General features: G+C 37.7%; 1 pseudogene; it reads left to right on the forward strand.

Annotated features, from left to right (window-relative positions):
* Positions 1-1,851: 1,851 nt before the first annotated feature.
* Positions 1,852-13,206, forward strand: LOC108414373 (annotated as a pseudogene).
* The last annotated feature ends 1,228 nt before the right edge of the window (positions 13,207-14,434 follow it).

A 14,434-nucleotide genomic window follows, 5' to 3' on the forward strand; every position in this document is an offset into this window, starting at 1 on the left:
CATATAAATATATAATATATCATATAAACACATCATATATCATATAAACACATAATATATCATATAAATACATAATATATCATATAAACACCTACTATATCATATAAACACCTAATATATAATATAAATAATAATATATCATATAAATACATAATATATAATATAAATTCATAATGTATCATATAAACTCATTATATATCATATAACCTCATAATATATCATATAAACACTTAATATATCATATAAACACATAATATACCATATAAACACATAATATATCATATAAATACATAATATATCATATAAACACATACTATAGCATATAAATGCATAATATATCATATAAACACACAATATATCATATAAATACATAATATCATATAAATATATAATATATCATATAAATACATCATATAAACACTTACTATATCATATTAACACATAATATATAATATAAACACATAATATATCATATAAATACATAATATATCATATAAATACATACTATATCATATAAACTCATAATGTATCATATAAACTCATTATATATCATATAAATATATCATATATCATATATACTCATAATATACCATATAAACACTTAATATACCATATAAACACATAATATATCATATAAACACTTAATATATCATATAAATACATAATATATCATATACATTCATAATGTATCATATAAACTCATTATATATCATATAAACTCATAATATATCATATAAACACATAATATATCATATATCTTCTTCTTCTTCTTTCGGCTGCTCCCTTTAGGGGTCGCCACAGCGGATCATCTGCCTCCATCTTGCCCTCTCCACTGCCTCCTCTACTTTCACACCAACCATCTCCACGTCCACCTTCACTACATCCATAAACCTTCTCTGAGGTCCCCCTCTTCTCCTTCTACCCGGCAGCTCCATCTCTAACATTCTTTGACCAATATATCCACTATTCCTCCTCAACACATGTCCAAACCATCTCAACCTGGCCTCTCTGGCTTTATCTCCAAACTGCTCCACCTTCACTGTCCCTCTGATCTGCTCATTTCTAATCTTGTCCATCCTTGTCACTCCCAACGAAAATCTCAGCATCTTCATCTCCACCACCTCCAGCTCAGCCTCCTGTCTTTTAGACAGAGCCACAGTCTCCAAACCGTACATCATAGCAGGACACACTACTGTCTTGTAAACCTTCCCTTTCACTCTTGCTGCTATCCTTCTGTCACACATCAGCCCTGACATCCGTCTCCACCCACTCCATCCTGCCTGCACCCTCTTCTTCACCTCTTTTCTACACTGTCCATTGCTCTGGGTAAAACTCTACCATACAAAGAAGAGACAGCATCCAGAAACGCTGCCACCTTCTCTGGGCCTGAGCTCATTTAAAATGGACTGAGGGGAAGTGGAAAAGTGTCCGGTGGTCCGACGAATCAACATTTGAAATTCTTTTAGGAAATCATGGACACTGTGTCCTCCGGGCTGAAGACCACTCAGCTTGTTATCAGTGCTCAGTTCTAAAGCCAGTATTAATGATGGTTTAGGGGGCATTAGTGCACATGGCATGGTAACGTGCTCATCTGTGAAGGCCCCATTAAAGCTGAATGATATAAACATGTTTTATCAACATCTGCTGCCGTCCAGACGACGTCTTTTTCAGGGAAGGCCTTGATTATTTCAGCAAGACGTAAAGATGTAAAACCACATTCTGCATGTATTACAGCAGCACTGCTCCATATTAAAAGAGTCCGGGTGCTAAACTGACCTGCCTAATACTTTCTCTTCTATTTGCTGTCAGCCACAGACAGGACTGTATGTTTTGCAAAGCAAGGAGAACAAAATGTCCAGTGTTAAAGAGGAATGTGAGGATATCGGTGTGATGGAGGCAACAGGACTGAAGACTGAAGATCAGCAGATGGACAGAGGTCAGTGTGGACTTTATATTTGAGGTAGATAACTCCTACAGACGAGATGCTTATACGGCACTTAAACACGGCTTTATTAATCTGCAAAATAATCCCATAGTTCTACACCAACCAGACCTAAACACAACTTTATTAATCTCAAAAATAATCCCATAGTTCTACACCAACCAGACCTAAACGCAGCTTTATTAATCTCCAAAATAATCCCATAGTTCTACAACAACCAGACCTAAACGCGGCTTTATTAATCTCACAAATAATCCCATAGTTCTACACCAACCAGACCTAAACACGGCTTTATTAATCTCCAAAATAATCCCATAGTTCTAAAACAACCAGACCTAATATGGCTTTATTAATCTCCAAAATAATCCCATAGTTCTACACCAACCAGACCTAAACGCGGCTTTATTAATCTCCAAAATAATCCCATAGTTCTACAACAACCAGACCTAAATGCAGCTTTATTAATCTCCAAAATAATCCCATAGTTCTACACCAACCAGACCTAAACGCGACTTTATTAATCTCACAAATAATCCCACAGCTCTACACCAATCAGACCTAAACACAGCTTTATTAATCTCCAAAATAATCCCACAGCTCTACACCAATCAGACCTAAACACAGCTTTATTAATCTCCAAAATAATCCCACAGCTCTACACCAATCAGGCCTAAACACAGCTTTATTAATCTCCAAAATAATCCCACAGCTCTACACCAATCAGGCCTAAACACAGCTTTATTAATCTCCAAAATAATCCCACAGCTCTACACCAATCAGACCTAAACACAGCTTTATTAATCTCCAAAATAATCCCACAGCTCTACACCAATCAGACCTAAACACAGCTTTATTAATCTCCAAAATAATCCCACAGCTCTACACCAATCAGACCTAAACACAGCTTTATTAATCTCCAAAATAATCCCACAGCTCTACACCAATCAGACCTAAACACAGCTTTATTAATCTCCAAAATAATCCCACAGCTCTACACCAATCAGACCTAAACACAGCTTTATTAATCTCCAAAATAATCCCATAGTTCTACAACAACCAGACCTAAATGCAGCTTTATTAATCTCCAAAATAATCCCATAGTTCTACACCAACCAGACCTAAACGCGACTTTATTAATCTCACAAATAATCCCATAGTTCTACACCAACCAGACCTAAACGCGGCTTTATTAATCTCCAAAATAATCCCATAGTTCTACACCAAACATACCTAAACGCGGCTTTATTAATCTCCAAAATAATCCCATAGTTCTACAACAACTAGACCTAATATGGCTTTATTAATCTCCAAAATAATCCCATAGTTCTACAACAACCAGACCTAAATGCGGCTTTATTAATCTCCAAAATAATCCCATAGTTCTACACCAAACATACCTAAACGCAGCAATATTAATCTCCAAAATAATCCCATAGTTCTACACCAACCAGACCTAAACGCAGTAATATTAATCTCCAAAATAATCCCATAGTTCCACAACAACCAGACCTAAACGCGGCTTTATTAATCTCCAAAATAATCCCATAGTTCTACACCAACCAGACCTAAACACGGCTTTATTAATCTCAGAATTAATCCCATAGTTCTACAACAACCAGACCTAAATGCGGCGTTATCAATCTCCAAAATAATCCCATAGTTCTACACCAACCAGACCTAAACGCGGCTTTATTAATCTCACAAATAATCCCATAGTTCTACACCAACCAGACCTAAACATGGATTTATTAATCTCCAAAATAATCCCATAGTTCTACACCAAACATACCTAAACGCGACTTTATTAATCTCAAAAATAATCCCATAGTTCTACACCAACCAGACCTAACCGCGGCTTTATTAATCTCCAAAATAATGCCATAGTTCTACAACAACCAGACCTAAACGTGGCTTTATTAATCTCCAAAATAATCCCATAGTTCTACAACAACCAGACCTAAACGCGGCTTTATTAATCTCCAAAATAATCCCATAGTTCTACAACAACCAGACCTAAACGCGGCTTTATTAATCTCCAAAATAATCCCATAGTTCTACACCAACCAGACCTAAACGCAGTAATATTAATCTCCAAAATAATCCCATAGTTCTACACCAACCAGACCTAAACGCAGTAATATTAATCTCCAAAATAATCCCATAGTTCCACAACAACCAGACCTAAACGCGGCTTTATTAATCTCCAAAATAATCCCATAGTTCTACACCAACCAGACCTAAACGCGGCTTTATTAATCTCCAAAATAATCCCATAGTTCTACACCAACCAGACCTAAACACGGCTTTATTAATCTCAGAATTAATCCCATAGTTCTACAACAACCAGACCTAAATGCGGCTTTATCAATCTCCAAAATAATCCCATAGTTCTACAACAACCAGACCTAAACGCGGCTTTATTAATCTCACAAATAATCCCATAGTTCTACACCAACCAGACCTAAACATGGCTTTATTAATCTACAAAATAATCCCATAGTTCTAAAACAACCAGACCTAATACGGCTTTATTAATCTCCAAAATAATCCCACAGCTCTACACCAATCAGACCTAAACACAGCTTTATTAATCTCCAAAATAATCCCACAGCTCTACACCAATCAGACCTAAACACAGCTTTATTAATCTCCAAAATAATCCCACAGCTCTACACCAATCAGACCTAAACACAGCTTTATTAATCTCCAAAATAATCCCACAGCTCTACACCAATCAGACCTAAACACAGCTTTATTAATCTCCAAAATAATCCCACAGCTCTACACCAATCAGACCTAAACACAGCTTTATTAATCTCCAAAATAATCCCACAGCTCTACACCAATCAGACCTAAACACAGCTTTATTAATCTCCAAAATAATCCCACAGCTCTACACCAACCAGACCTAAACACAGCTTTATTAATCTCCAAAATAATCCCACAGCTCTTCACCAATCAGACCTAAACACAGCTTTATTAATCTCCAAAATAATCCCACAGCTCTACACCAATCAGACCTAAACACAGCTTTATTAATCTCAGAATTAATCCCATAGTTCTACACCAACCAGACCTAAACACGGCTTTATTAATATCACAAATAATCCCATAGTTCTACACCAACCAGACGTAAACGCGGCTTTATTAATCTCCAAAATAATCCCATAGTTCTACACCAACCAGACCTAAACACGGCTTTATTAATCTCCAAAATAAACCCATAGTTCTAAACCAACCAGACCAAACACAGCTGTATTAATCTCCAAAATAATCCCATAGTTCTACACCAACCAGACCTAACATGGTTTTATTAATCTCCAAAATAATCCCATAGTTCTACACCAAACATACCTAAACACGGCTTTATTAATCTCAGAAATAATCCCATAGTTCTACACCAACCAGACCTAACACGGTTTTATTAATCTCCAAAATAATCCCATAGTTCTACACCAAACATACCTAAACACGGCTTTATTAATCTCACAAATAATCCCATAGTTCTACAACAACCAGACCTAAATGCAGCTTTATTAATCTCCAAAATAATCCCATAGTTCTACACCAACCAGACCTAAACGCGACTTTATTAATCTCACAAATAATCCCATAGTTCTACACCAACCAGACCTAAACGCGGCTTTATTAATCTCCAAAATAATCCCATAGTTCTACACCAAACATACCTAAACGCGGCTTTATTAATCTCCAAAATAATCCCATAGTTCTACAACAACTAGACCTAATATGGCTTTATTAATCTCCAAAATAATCCCATAGTTCTACAACAACCAGACCTAAATGCGGCTTTATTAATCTCCAAAATAATCCCATAGTTCTACACCAAACATACCTAAACGCAGCAATATTAATCTCCAAAATAATCCCATAGTTCTACACCAACCAGACCTAAACGCAGTAATATTAATCTCCAAAATAATCCCATAGTTCCACAACAACCAGACCTAAACGCGGCTTTATTAATCTCCAAAATAATCCCATAGTTCTACACCAACCAGACCTAAACACGGCTTTATTAATCTCAGAATTAATCCCATAGTTCTACAACAACCAGACCTAAATGCGGCGTTATCAATCTCCAAAATAATCCCATAGTTCTACACCAACCAGACCTAAACGCGGCTTTATTAATCTCACAAATAATCCCATAGTTCTACACCAACCAGACCTAAACATGGATTTATTAATCTCCAAAATAATCCCATAGTTCTACACCAAACATACCTAAACGCGACTTTATTAATCTCAAAAATAATCCCATAGTTCTACACCAACCAGACCTAACCGCGGCTTTATTAATCTCCAAAATAATGCCATAGTTCTACAACAACCAGACCTAAACGTGGCTTTATTAATCTCCAAAATAATCCCATAGTTCTACAACAACCAGACCTAAACGCGGCTTTATTAATCTCCAAAATAATCCCATAGTTCTACAACAACCAGACCTAAACGCGGCTTTATTAATCTCCAAAATAATGCCATAGTTCTACACCAACCAGGCCTAAACGCAGCAATATTAATCTCCAAAATAATCCCATAGTTCTACACCAACCAGACCTAAACGCAGTAATATTAATCTCCAAAATAATCCCATAGTTCCACAACAACCAGACCTAAACGCGGCTTTATTAATCTCCAAAATAATCCCATAGTTCCACAACAACCAGACCTAAACGCGGCTTTATTAATCTCCAAAATAATCCCATAGTTCTACACCAACCAGACCTAAACACGGCTTTATTAATCTCAGAATTAATCCCATAGTTCTACAACAACCAGACCTAAATGCGGCTTTATCAATCTCCAAAATAATCCCATAGTTCTACAACAACCAGACCTAAACGCGGCTTTATTAATCTCACAAATAATCCCATAGTTCTACACCAACCAGACCTAAACATGGCTTTATTAATCTACAAAATAATCCCATAGTTCTAAAACAACCAGACCTAATACGGCTTTATTAATCTCCAAAATAATCCCATAGTTCTACACCAACCAGACCTAAACGCGGCTTTATTTATCTCCAAAATAATCCCATAGTTCTACAGACCTAAACGCAGCTTTATTAATCTCCAAAATAATCCCATAGTTCTACACCAACCAGACCTAAACGCGGCTTTATTAATCTCCAAAATAATCCCATAGTTCTACACCAACCAGACCTAAACGCGACTTTATTAATCTCACAAATAATCCCATAGTTCTACACCAACCAGACCTAAACGCGGCTTTATTAATCTCCAAAATAATCCCATAGTTCTACACCAAACATACCTAAACGCGGCTTTATTAATCTCCAAAATAATCCCATAGTTCTACAACAACCAGACCTAATATGGCTTTATTAATCTCAAAAATAATCCCATAGTTCTACACCAAACATACCTAAACGCGACTTTATTAATCTCCAAAATAATCCCATAGTTGTACACCAACCAGACCTAAACGCAGCTTTATTAATCTCAGAATTAATCCCATAGTTCTACACCAACCAGACCTAAACACGGCTTTATTAATATCACAAATAATCCCATAGTTCTACACCAACCAGACGTAAACGCGGCTTTATTAATCTCCAAAATAATCCCATAGTTCTACACCAACCAGACCTAAACACGGCTTTATTAATCTCCAAAATAAACCCATAGTTCTAAACCAACCAGACCAAACACAGCTGTATTAATCTCCAAAATAATCCCATAGTTCTACACCAACCAGACCTAACATGGTTTTATTAATCTCCAAAATAATCCCATAGTTCTACACCAAACATACCTAAACACGGCTTTATTAATCTCAGAAATAATCCCATAGTTCTACACCAACCAGACCTAACACGGTTTTATTAATCTCCAAAATAATCCCATAGTTCTACACCAAACATACCTAAACACGGCTTTATTAATCTCACAAATAATCCCATAGTTCTACACCAAACATACCTAAACACGGCTTTATTAATCTCAGAAATAATCCCATAGTTCTACACCAACCAGACCTAACACGGTTTTATTAATCTCCAAAATAATCCCATAGTTCTACACCAAACATACCTAAACACGGCTTTATTAATCTCAGAAATAATCCCATAGTTCTACACCAACCAGACCTAACACAGCTGTATTAATCTCCAAAATAATCCCATAGTTCTACACCAACCAGGCCTAACACGGTTTTATTAATCTCCAAAATAATCCCATAGTTCTACACCAAACATACCTAAACACAGCTTTATTAATCTCAGAAATAATCCCATAGTTCTACACCAACCAGACCTAAACGCGGCTTTATTAATCTCCAAAATAATCCCATAGTTCTACACCAACCAGACCTAAACGCGACTTTATTAATCTCACAAATAATCCCATAGTTCTACACCAACCAGACCTAAACGCGGCTTTATTAATCTCCAAAATAATCCCATAGTTCTACACCAACCAGACCTAAACACGGCTTTATTAATCTCAGAATTAATCCCATAGTTCTACAACAACCAGACCTAAATGCGGCGTTATCAATCTCCAAAATAATCCCATAGTTCTACACCAACCAGACCTAAACGCGGCTTTATTAATCTCACAAATAATCCCATAGTTCTACACCAACCAGACCTAAACATGGATTTATTAATCTCCAAAATAATCCCATAGTTCTACACCAAACATACCTAAACGCGACTTTATTAATCTCAAAAATAATCCCATAGTTCTACACCAACCAGACCTAACCGCGGCTTTATTAATCTCCAAAATAATGCCATAGTTCTACAACAACCAGACCTAAACGTGGCTTTATTAATCTCCAAAATAATCCCATAGTTCTACAACAACCAGACCTAAACGCGGCTTTATTAATCTCCAAAATAATCCCATAGTTCTACAACAACCAGACCTAAACGCGGCTTTATTAATCTCCAAAATAATCCCATAGTTCTACACCAACCAGGCCTAAACGCAGCAATATTAATCTCCAAAATAATCCCATAGTTCTACACCAACCAGACCTAAACGCAGTAATATTAATCTCCAAAATAATCCCATAGTTCCACAACAACCAGACCTAAACGCGGCTTTATTAATCTCCAAAATAATCCCATAGTTCCACAACAACCAGACCTAAACGCGGCTTTATTAATCTCCAAAATAATCCCATAGTTCTACACCAACCAGACCTAAACACGGCTTTATTAATCTCAGAATTAATCCCATAGTTCTACAACAACCAGACCTAAATGCGGCTTTATCAATCTCCAAAATAATCCCATAGTTCTACAACAACCAGACCTAAACGCGGCTTTATTAATCTCACAAATAATCCCATAGTTCTACACCAACCAGACCTAAACATGGCTTTATTAATCTACAAAATAATCCCATAGTTCTAAAACAACCAGACCTAATACGGCTTTATTAATCTCCAAAAGAATCCCATAGTTCTACACCAACCAGACCTAAACGCGGCTTTATTTATCTCCAAAATAATCCCATAGTTCTACAGACCTAAACGCAGCTTTATTAATCTCCAAAATAATCCCATAGTTCTACACCAACCAGACCTAAACGCGGCTTTATTAATCTCCAAAATAATCCCATAGTTCTACACCAACCAGACCTAAACGCGACTTTATTAATCTCACAAATAATCCCATAGTTCTACACCAACCAGACCTAAACGCGGCTTTATTAATCTCCAAAATAATCCCATAGTTCTACACCAAACATACCTAAACGCGGCTTTATTAATCTCCAAAATAATCCCATAGTTCTACAACAACCAGACCTAATATGGCTTTATTAATCTCAAAAATAATCCCATAGTTCTACACCAAACATACCTAAACGCGACTTTATTAATCTCCAAAATAATCCCATAGTTGTACACCAACCAGACCTAAACGCAGCTTTATTAATCTCAGAATTAATCCCATAGTTCTACACCAACCAGACCTAAACACAGCTTTATTAATATCACAAATAATCCCATAGTTCTACACCAACCAGACGTAAACGCGGCTTTATTAATCTCCAAAATAATCCCATAGTTCTACACCAACCAGACCTAAACACGGCTTTATTAATCTCCAAAATAAACCCATAGTTCTAAACCAACCAGACCAAACACAGCTGTATTAATCTCCAAAATAATCCCATAGTTCTACACCAACCAGACCTAACATGGTTTTATTAATCTCCAAAATAATCCCATAGTTCTACACCAAACATACCTAAACACGGCTTTATTAATCTCAGAAATAATCCCATAGTTCTACACCAACCAGACCTAACACGGTTTTATTAATCTCCAAAATAATCCCATAGTTCTACACCAAACATACCTAAACACGGCTTTATTAATCTCACAAATAATCCCATAGTTCTACACCAAACATACCTAAACACGGCTTTATTAATCTCAGAAATAATCCCATAGTTCTACACCAACCAGACCTAACACGGTTTTATTAATCTCCAAAATAATCCCATAGTTCTACACCAAACATACCTAAACACGGCTTTATTAATCTCAGAAATAATCCCATAGTTCTACACCAACCAGACCTAACACAGCTGTATTAATCTCCAAAATAATCCCATAGTTCTACACCAACCAGGCCTAACACGGTTTTATTAATCTCCAAAATAATCCCATAGTTCTACACCAAACATACCTAAACACAGCTTTATTAATCTCAGAAATAATCCCATAGTTCTACACCAACCAGACCTAAACGCGGCTTTATTAATCTCCAAAATAATCCCATAGTTCTACACCAACCAGACCTAAACGCGACTTTATTAATCTCACAAATAATCCCATAGTTCTACACCAACCAGACCTAAACGCGGCTTTATTAATCTCCAAAATAATCCCATAGTTCTACACCAAACATACCTAAACGCGGCTTTATTAATCTCCAAAATAATCCCATAGTTCTACAACAACCAGACCTAATATGGCTTTATTAATCTCCAAAATAATCCCATAGTTCTACACCAAACATACCTAAACGCAGCTTTATTAATCTCCAAAATAATCCCACAGCTCTACACCAACCAGACCTAAACACAGCTTTATTAATCTCCAAAATAATCCCACAGCTCTACACCAATCAGACCTAAACACAGCTTTATTAATCTCAAAATAATCCCACAGCTCTACACCAATCAGACCTAAACACAGCTTTATTAATCTCCAAAATAATCCCACAGCTCTACACCAATCAGGCATAAACACAGCTTTATTAATCTCCAAAATAATCCCACAGCTCTACACCAATCAGACCTAAACACAGCTTTATTAATCTCCAAAATAATCCCACAGCTCTACACCAATCAGGCCTAAACACAGCTTTATTAATCTCCAAAATAATCCCACAGCTCTACACCAATCAGACCTAAACACAGCTTTATTAATCTCCAGAAATAATCCCACAGCTCTACACCAATCAGACCTAACACAGCTTTATTAATCTCCAAAATAATCCCACAGCTCTACACCAATCAGACCTAAACACGGCTTTATTAATCTCAGAAATAATCCCATAGTTCTACACCAACCAGACCTAACACAGCTGTATTAATCTCCAAAATAATCCCATAGTTCTACACCAACCAGGCCTAACACGGTTTTATTAATCTCCAAAATAATCCCATAGTTCTACACCAAACATACCTAAACACTACTTTATTAATCTCAGAAATAATCCTATAGTTCTACACCAAACAGACCTAACACAGCTGTATTAACCTCCAAAATAATCTCATAGTTCTACACCTAGACCTAGCACAGCTTCCAATAGAATCATTATTTTTACTCAATTGGAAGTGCTTGTCAGTCCGTGAGTCTCTAAAGTCTCTGGTTTGATGGTTTGTCTTTAAGTTTATTTGAGTTATATTTTGACAGCTGGGTTTCTGTTTTATTCTTTAAGTGAATTATTTGTTTTTCGTTTTATTGCAGAAAGAATTTTATATAAAGACATTAAAGAGGAGCACAAACCAGAAGTGAGGCAGTTTCAGGAAGAATATATCTCACAGAACCCTCAGCAGGGTGGAAAAGGCTACAGTGAAGCCTCCCACCTGAAAGACCACCTGAGAACTCATACCGGAGAGGAACCTCTCAGCTATTCACAGTGTAGGAAGAGCTTCACCTCTGAGAGAGCTCTGAAACGCCACCTGGATGTCCACGAAGGAAAGTGACCCCATCAGTGCGCCCAGTGTGAGTGGAGCTTCAAACGCTTGATAGATTTAAGACAACACGAGACAATTCATACTGGAGAGAGGCCGTTCGCCTGCTCTGAGTGCGAATGGAGCTTCAAACGGTTCAAAGAGTTGAAACAGCACTAAAAGATTCACACCGGAGAAAAGCCTTTCAGCTGCTGTCAGTGCGGGAAGAGTTTCTCCAGATCGTCCGACTACAAAATACACATGATGATTCATACCGGAGAGAAGCCGTTCTCCTGCTCGGAGTGTGGAAAGGGTTTCTCGGTGCCAAGACGACTTAAATCCCACATGCTGATTCATACCGGAGAGAAGCCTTTCAGCTGCTCCCACTGCGGAAAGAGGTTTTCCAGACCATTCGACTGTAAGATCCACATAATGATCCGTACTGGGAAAAGGCCGTTTCCCTGCTCCGTGTGCGGAAAAAGTTTTGTAAACTTGAGTCAGCTCAAAATCCACGTGATGGTTCATACCGGGGAGAAGCCGTTCGTCTGCTCCCAGTGTGAAAAATGTTTTTCCACATCAGGACAACTTAAATCCCACATGATAACTCATACCGGAGATAAGCCATTCCCCTGCGCTCAGTGCGGGGCGACGTTCAGGAGCGCCAGCGGTTTAAAAAGGCACAGGTACATACACACGGGAAACAAGCCCCACCACTGCTCCCAGTGCGGGAAGAGCTTCGTTCGGCTCTCTGAGTTAAAAGACCACCAGAGAATTCATACTGGAGAAAAGCCTTTTAGCTGCTCCCAGTGCGGGAAGAGCTTCACCTGTGTCTCGAAGCTGCAGCTACACCAGAGGTCACATACTCAGGAAAAGCCTTTCAGCTGCTTCCAGTGTAGAAAGAAATCGGGAACGCTGTCGAACCTGAAGGTGCACATGAGGGTTCACCCTGAGGAAAGGCCTTACGTCTGCTATCAGTGTGGAAAAGGATTTAAGCTGTTGGACCAGCTGAAGTCACACCAGAGAAGAGAGACAAAGACTGGATTATTCAGATTCCAGAATACAAATGAGTAGCTGATAAATCAGTTATAGGCTTATCACTGTTTTTATTATTATTATTATTATTATTATTAATAATAATAATAATAATAATAATATGTTTTACACTATGATGCAATTACAACTACTGGAAACAGAAAGACGCACTCTGACTTTATTCTGAACATACAAACAATTCTGGCCTTTCCATTTTATTAAATCTGTGAATTACATATGAAGAGTCCTTCTAGACCGGGTTTGATTCCCCATATTGCCTGCATTTAACATCTGACTGTGAGTACGTTGTATTTGCAGGGTAGAGGCCACTTGTTCAGTTCTTTCATTTCCAATCAAAATGTTTTAATCATTTTCGGCATCAAGGAAAAAAGCAGACAACACTAATCCAATCTCAGCTGTGTGAGTATCAGTGAGTCCCTCTTCACCTTCATTCCAGCTTCCGTTCTTTCCAGGAGACTCACTTTCAGCTTCTCAAAGAATCTGCAGACACGCCTCCAAGGTTCAGTCTTAGAAGCTGGTTTAGCATTTCCTGCTTCTTACCATAGCGTCATCCAAATTGCAGCCAGCTGAATCGACTCCCTCACCCCTCCCTTTCTAAGCGTGTAGTAGAACCGTCAGGTTTTCTGCCGTCGTCTGTCCTGGTTTTATTTTTCCTTCTTCTGTTTTCTCCTTTTTGACGGTGAAGATTCACCCTCTCTCACTTTTTCTTGTGCTAAATAATAAGTCTGATCCTCTATTTGTCTACATTCAGGTTTTCAATCTTCTCAGAACACAGAATGGTCAGCAGTATCGGCAGCAACCACTGATCATTCTTCTTTCTGTCTTCCAACCAGAGCTACAGCGCCACCAAATTCAAGCTGCCGCTTCAGAGTACAAACGATAAAGGTGCTATCTAGATCCGGGGTTCTCAACCATTTCCACCTCAAGGCCCTCTTGTTTATCTAATAAGCATGAAAGCCCACAGAAAAACAAAACTCTGCATGTTTTAACACAGTATGTCCACTCCTACCAACAGAAGCATCAGAATATTTTGTTTTAATTTGCTGCGCCATTTTTGAAGGCCTCGTATTAATGTTGACATTCTCAAAACATGTAATAGTCCTTTTCACTGGTTTTTATGACAAGGTGAGTCCACAGGGCCATTACATGCATCCAGGCATTACAGGCACAACTGGCACCCCCATTAGTGTCCCCTGAGGACCACCAGAGGGTGTTTCAAGACCCTCTTATTTGTCTGTTCTAGGCT

Source organism: Pygocentrus nattereri, chromosome 12 (genome assembly GCF_015220715.1).
Source record: "Pygocentrus nattereri isolate fPygNat1 chromosome 12, fPygNat1.pri, whole genome shotgun sequence".
In the NCBI taxonomy this organism is placed as follows: domain Eukaryota; kingdom Metazoa; phylum Chordata; class Actinopteri; order Characiformes; family Serrasalmidae; genus Pygocentrus; species Pygocentrus nattereri.